Below are 7,494 nucleotides of genomic sequence, written 5' to 3' on the forward strand. Positions count from 1 at the left end.
TGTATATTAAGATCAAGATATATGGGTCGGAAAGTAGATCTCAAGGTTATAATCTCGGCTTACCTTGTAACAGGAACGGAATTGAAAATCAAAATAGATGCTTGGGAGATGATTCAGGGCAGATTTGCAGTTTTAAGAGAGAAGTTTGAAGTGTGTTGAGTGATAATTTTAGGTTACATATTTATAGGCAAATTCAATGGAACACAATCCCTTGATTTAGGGGATTGTAATCTTTTCATATCTAGGTGTGATGATGATAAAGTATGGAAAGTATTATTATTTATTCAAAAGTGGAGGAGTGGGTGAAAGATTCTGATTTTTGCAGGACATGCAGGTCTGTGGTTGGTGAAAGTAGGGTGGCTGATAGTTGACTGTTCATGCTACAGTGTGCTTTTGCCAGTGCACAGTAAAAAGTAGAAATTTTCTGAAACACGTTACTGTTTTCTTTTGGGCGGGAACAATTTCCGTAAATCTGAACATTTTGACTAAGTGTTCTGCGCGTATAACTTGGTGCGCATAGCTTTCTGCGTGTAGAACATTTCTTTGCTGCGGGTAGGTGCGTAACCTTCTCGCAGTTAGGGACATTTGAGTTTCATTTGTAGATTCTCCAGGTGGTCTTGGTATTTCAACATAGTGATCAGTCATGTTGAAGTCAATTCCATCCTGGAGCTTCAGACAAACTAGCTCTCAATGTTCCCGCCATGCGGGGAGGTTAGTTCCCTTCCGCACGCGCATAAACGATTTAGGGTGCACCCGCCTTAGCATCATGCGTGACGGTCAACCCATTAGACAACGTTAAGTTACATGAAAACATAAAGCCAAAACATTCACGCATGGCGCATATAACATATGCCCACGCTGGTTCTTAACATGGTGCGCTCGCGCATGGCGCATATAACATGCACGCGCTGACTAACATGGCGCGCTCGCGCAGGGCAAACAAATGCCCGCGCTGATTCTAACATATGCTCGCGCCGGGCGCACATAATGTGCCCGCGCTGATTCTTAACATAGCGCGCTCGCGCAGGGCGCACATAACAAATGCACGCGCTGACTAACATGGCGCGCATAATATTTACAATCACCTAATTATTAGGTTGATTACTTAGTTTAAGGGATTGGGGAATTTACCGGGTGTCACATTATACTTAATTGATACCATCATGGAGCATGTTGGGGAGTTTCTCAGCGAAATCTGTGGAGGATCTGCCTCTGACGTGTAAGGCCCCGTCACCGGTAACCCTACTTTCTTGTTGGATTTACTCATAAACACAGTTCTAAATATCAGAGTTAATTAAAACTTTACGCGGAATATAAAACTTTCATAAAACATTACATATCAATTCATAATCATGTCGTAAAACATTCCTTTTGTCTTTCCAAAATTAAAACATAACTTATAAAACATATCAGATCTTCAGATGCCAGGCTTTAGTCTTCTGCCATGTGTCCTCCACTCAAGCCAGCTGTCTCATCCTACTCACCTGCGTGCATACTAAAAGTCAGCTACGCTGAGTGAGTTCTAGTTAATCATACAATACCATACAATACCTTATTACATACATACGTACTTAACCTCATAACTTTCTTTTATACACACATAAGTACTCATACCTTCATTCTTACTTACATACTTTCTTTCTTACTTACATACTTTCTTTACATTCATAATCATACGTTTTAAAGAGCCTTTCGCCCTATAACCTCACAGATATTATAAGGGTCTGGTCCCTAACATCACAGATATTATAAGGGTCTGGTCCCTAACATCACAGATATTATGAAGGGTCTGGTCCCTATCCTCACAGATATTGTAAGGGTCTGGTCCCTAACATCACAGATATTATAAGGGTCTGGTCCCTAACATCACAGATATTATAAGGGTCTGGTCCCTAACATCACAGATATTATAAGGGTCTGGTCCCTTGCTTTTGAATATTAGTAGGGTTCAGTTCCCTCTTCGTTACCATACAACCATGCAACATACCTCGAGTATTATTAGGGCTTGGTACCCTTTTCGTAACCATACAACCACACAACCGTCATTTCCATCTTTTATTAACTTTATTACGTTCATACACATAAACATACATATCATACTTACCATATTTATAACGTTACAACCTGACAGTACGTGCAATATCCGAAGATCGTTCACGAACCATCAAGCAATCATTCATACATATCACATATATCACATATGGCTTTATAACGTTACAACCTGACAGTACGTGCAATATCCGAAGATCATTCACGAACCATCAAGCAATCATTCATACATATCACATATATCACATATGGCATACGCTTATCACTTAGGATAAATGTATTAACAACACATCAAGTATGCACACAGCCCCGAAAACATAACAAGTAATGGGGCTAGAAACTCACCTGGATCCTGTTACGCTCGCCGTTGATCGTAATTCCTTTCTTTAACTGGGCTCGGCTAACTGTATAATATTTACACATATCAATTAACTACTACTACTCGTTTTGTATTTCTATCTATATATGACCCACAACGAACGGGGGTCCGGGGGCAGCGCCCCTGGCAGCGGGGATCTAGGGGCGGCAGCCCCTAGCGGGGTCCAAGGGGCAGAGCCCCTGGCTGGGGTTAAGCTGCCCCTTGGACATTTTCCATTAGGTTTTTAATTTATTTTCTAAACGAACTTCACTTCAGGCGAAGTTAAACCTTAGGCGAACTTGGCTTCAGGCGAAGTTAAACCTTAGGCGAACTTGGCTTCAGGCGAAGTTAAACCTTAGGCGAACTTGGCTTCAGGCGAAGTTAAACCTTAGGCGAACTTGGCTTCAGGCGAAGTTATACCTTACGCGAACTTGGCTTCAGGCGAAGTTATACCTTAGGCGAACTTGGCTTCAGGCGAAGTTAAACCTTAGGCGAACTTGGCTTCAGGCGAAGTTATACCTTAGGCGAACTTGGCCGTAGGCGAAGTTATCCTTAGGCGAAGTTACGCTTGAAGGCGAAGTTACGCTTGAATGCGAAGTTCATCAGGCGAACTTAATCTTGCAGGCGAAGTTATCGCGCTGCAGATCTGTTTGCCCATAAATCCTTCGTTTCTTAGCCAAATAACTCGATTTTGGTACCCACGGAATCGTATGATCGGCGCCTACAAATCCCAACCATCAAATCGGCCTAAAATCGACGTTTTAGGGGTCCGATTTGGGCAGTTTGGGTTTCGGGTTCGGTTAACCCATCAAATCCTAACCATTTTCAGTAATATAAGCTTTGGTGGATTTGTTCTTACCTTACCAACTCAGATCTATCAACAAAATCTCGGGTCTCGGCTTCGAATCTTGATCGGTTAGTATGTGTGTGTTTTGAGTGTGTGAAGAAAGAAGGTGGAAATGAAAGATTGGGTTTGGGATGGGATATTTATATCCCTCTAAGCCCACGGACCCGAGGCCCATTCTCATTTAACCCATCTTACGCAATCTAAGCCCAACTCCCTCCTTACTCGACATTAAATAATTAGCAACGTGAAATCACTAAACATAACTTTCTTTATTATAATTAAAATTTAGGATGTTACAAGTCTTCCCCCCTTAAAGAGGTTTCGTCCCCGAAACCTAACTATTACATAAACAAACTAGGGTAAAACTTGCGCATCTCATCCTCGACTTCCCAAGTAGCATCTGATCCCTTGCGGTGTTTCCATATCACTTTCACCAAGGGTATAATCTTGCGACGAAGCTGCTTCTCCTTGCGATCAACGATCTTTATCGGTTGCTCGATGTAGTTCAATTGTTCATCAACCTCAATGTCCATTAATGGCACGTGAGACGTGTCATCAGCTAGACACTTCCTCAGATGAGAAACATGGAAGGTTGAATGAATTCCTTCTAACTCATCGGGTAAATCCAGCTTATAAGCTACTTCCCCCACACGATACAAAATTTTAAATGGTCCAATGTACCTCGGACTTAGCTTCCCTCTCTTTCTAAAACGGATAATTCCTTTCCAAGGCGAGACCTTAAGCATCACATAGTCGCCAACGTTAAACTCAATTGGTCGTCGTCGCTTATCTGCATAAGACTTTTGTCTGTCTTGAGCGGCTTTCATTCTTGCTTTGATCTGATCGAACTTTGAAGACGTTTCTTGAACCACTTCTAGGCTTCCCATTTCTTTCTGACCAATCTCACCCCAACACACCGGGGTTCTACATCGTCGACCGTAAAGCATCTCAAACGGTGGCATACCAATACTCGAATGGTAACTGTTGTTATAGGAGAACTCTGCCAGATGCAGATGATCATCCCAACTTCCACCAAAATCTAAAACGCAAGCACGTAGCATATCCTCAAGGGTTTGGATCGTCCTTTCAGACTGTCCATTGGTTTGAGGATGATACGCCGTACTGATGTTCAACCTCGTCCCCATAGCTTCATGAAATTTCTTCCAGAACCTCGAAGTAAACCGTGTGTCCCTATCAGACACGATCGATAACGGTACTCCATGCTTGGTTACCACTTCCTTGATGAACAAGCTTGCTAACATTTCTGACGAGATGGCCTCTCGTATGGGCAGAAAGTGAGCACTCTTGGTCAAACGGTCCACAATCACCCAGATGGTATCATGTTGCTTAGCTGTACGAGGTAGCTGTTGGAATTACGTATGCCCGAGACACATACTTAAACTAATGTGGCTAACTGTGTTTGATCCAAGTCGGGTCATACCCAATAACAAGCTAGACAACACCAAATGTATTCTTTTAACGATTTGATCATTTAAATGAATACCGAACACTACGTGTTTAGAAAATTGGTTTTCTAAACAAACACACTTGAGGATTCAAATAAATTATTTGGATAATTTGTTTATATAAACTAATTATTTAATTGGTTAAATAATTAAATAGATGTATGCACATTTTATGAAAATGAGTTTTATAAAATGAATGGAGAAGTTTTAAATGTTAAAACACAAAACAAAAAAAAAAAAAAAAAAAAAAAACAAACAAAACCGGCCACCCATGTGGGGTGGTGGTTTTACCCAATCAATAACAAGATGCTCTATGTAACTTGTCTTGGGTTCCTTTTAATCCTCCATTTCCCCATACATGCAAATGGTCTTGTTCTTTGATATTTTTCAAGTGTTGTAACAAGCAAACAAACTCTCTCTCTTTCTCTCCAAAACCCACGGCTCACTTGGGCATCATTTGGGAGTTTTGTGAGCTAGTTCAAGTGTTCAAAATCCTAGCAACTAGTTGGTGTTGTTGCTCAAAGCTTGGGGTATACAAAGCTTGAGGGTTTCTCTTTGCAACCTTGCCATTTGAAGACATCATCTTCTTCATCCATCTACATCTTCTTATAAGGTATAAGAAGGTACCATTTACATTTTGTAAGCATATTGTTCTTGTAATATTGATCCTTGTTCTTTGGGTTTTAGTTTTAACATAATGGTATGTTCATAACAAGTTTTAAAATCTAAGCTTCCGTTGCGTTTTCTAGTTAAATATGGTTAACTTGAACTTTGATAATCTTGTACAAAACCCAACAATGGCATCAAGAGCCGGTTACAAGGACTTATGCTTCTTACATGTTCATAGATTTCGGGTTTTTCATGGGTGAAAAAGGGGTCCGAAATTTGGGTGGATTTTACCCCTCATGGATTTGTAAGATCTTGACATGCATGAAAGATCTTAGGAAACCATTAATAACATTTGGATGTTGATAATAAAAAAAAATAATAATAATAATTTGGGCCGTAGCCTCTTGGGGGGGGGGGGGGCCGATTTTATTTGGTGATTTTGGGCATTGGTTGCTTAGGTTGCATGCTTAGAACATTTGGTATGTTTGGATGTGTCATAACCGAAACCTAGACCTTGGATGTGTTGATTGTTGTTTGTGTATGTTGATTATGTTTATTATTCAATATGGTTGTAATAATTCATAATCTTAGGCTTGTGTAATTTATTTATTCATAAGTTGGTTTGTAATAAATAGATTAGTTGCATTTTCTTTTTTTTAGAAAAATATGTATTAGGATACATTTTGTAAAAATTGAAGATGCAAGAATTGGTGGATTTGGGCCTTGGACCGAAATTTTGGGCTTGTTGGGCCTCACCGGCCCATCATGGGATTCAAGCCCATTAGGCCCATAAATTTCACTCTTGGGCCCAAGAAGACTTTTGGAAGTTTGGAGCCCATTAACAAGCCCAACAAGAACACAACAACTTGGAAAGGATACTTGAAGCATTTGGATGCAAGGTCAAGTGGGAGTCAACATTCCATCCTTGTGTCATGTTTTGTCCCTTAGGTGTGACTTATGACCTATACTTGTTTCGGCTAACAAGTATGGTCAAACTTAGCGGTTCTCGGTTATGACTATATTTTGCATGTGTTTGCTTGGTTGTTTGTTTTACTTATTGTAATGTGTGGTTGATAGATATTAGGATATCCAAACCGTCACATAGGAACGACAACAAGCATAAAACGGGTTCTAATATATATTTGGTAATATCGCGTCAATTAGTTTAATTAAATGGGTTTATTAAAACTAAGCGATTACTCACATATAATAAAATTGGTTTTATTATAACTTGAACCTTGAAAATTGGTTTTCAAAATCGCCATATTACTAAATGCATGTTAGGATATGGCATAATGTTTTTCAAACTAGAATATTGGAAAACTTAAAATCCCTTTTTCATAATTACCAAGGAAACAAGTCTTACACCATCCTTTTGTATGACACTTAACGTATTAGGGAACTTTAAATGGGATAAAGGTCACCTAACCATTTTGAGCAAACTAATATACTTAGGGTAATATTAACATATTTGTGGGATAAAGGTCACCTAACCACTTGTATGTTAATCTTACATGTTTATACAAGTAGGACGACTTGAATTGGAAACCATGTGATAAAGGTCACCTAAGCATGGGGATCTAATGGTGTTGATGGGATAAACATGCCAACACGAAATAAGGATTTCGAATGGTCCCATACCTCTAGAAGTTGCAAAAGGTTGCAATTGTCAAGATTGACTACCTTGTTAAATCAAATAACGGGATAAAGGTCACCTAACCGAAATTTGATTTATCGTTGGATTCTAGAATTTAATTATTATTTTAAAATTTGGAATAAAAGGGTATTAATAATTAAATTGTTTATAATACTAAAATAAAACTTTGTTAAAATTTTGTAGATGGCCGCTAACAATTCAAACACCTCTACCCATAACACCCGTAACCTATCCTTAAGAACCATCCTTGAAAAGGATCGTCTAAACCATAATAACTTTATGGATTGGTATCGCAACTTGAGAATAGTTCTCAAACAAGAAGAGATATCATATGTCTTAGACGATCCCATTCCCGACGAGCCTAACGTGGAAGATGAGGAGGCGTATAACGATTGGGTCAAGTACACCAAAGATTCGGTGCAAGCCTCTTGCCTCATGTTAGGGACTATGATTCCCGAAATCCAAAAGGATTTCGAGCATCATGGGGCATACGACATGATAACTCAAT

This window comes from Bidens hawaiensis, unplaced genomic scaffold (assembly GCF_021521415.1).
Source record: "Bidens hawaiensis isolate Kalapana, Puna unplaced genomic scaffold, B.hawaiensis_p1.1 tig00001336_1, whole genome shotgun sequence".
Classification (NCBI taxonomy): Eukaryota; Viridiplantae; Streptophyta; class Magnoliopsida; order Asterales; family Asteraceae; genus Bidens; species Bidens hawaiensis.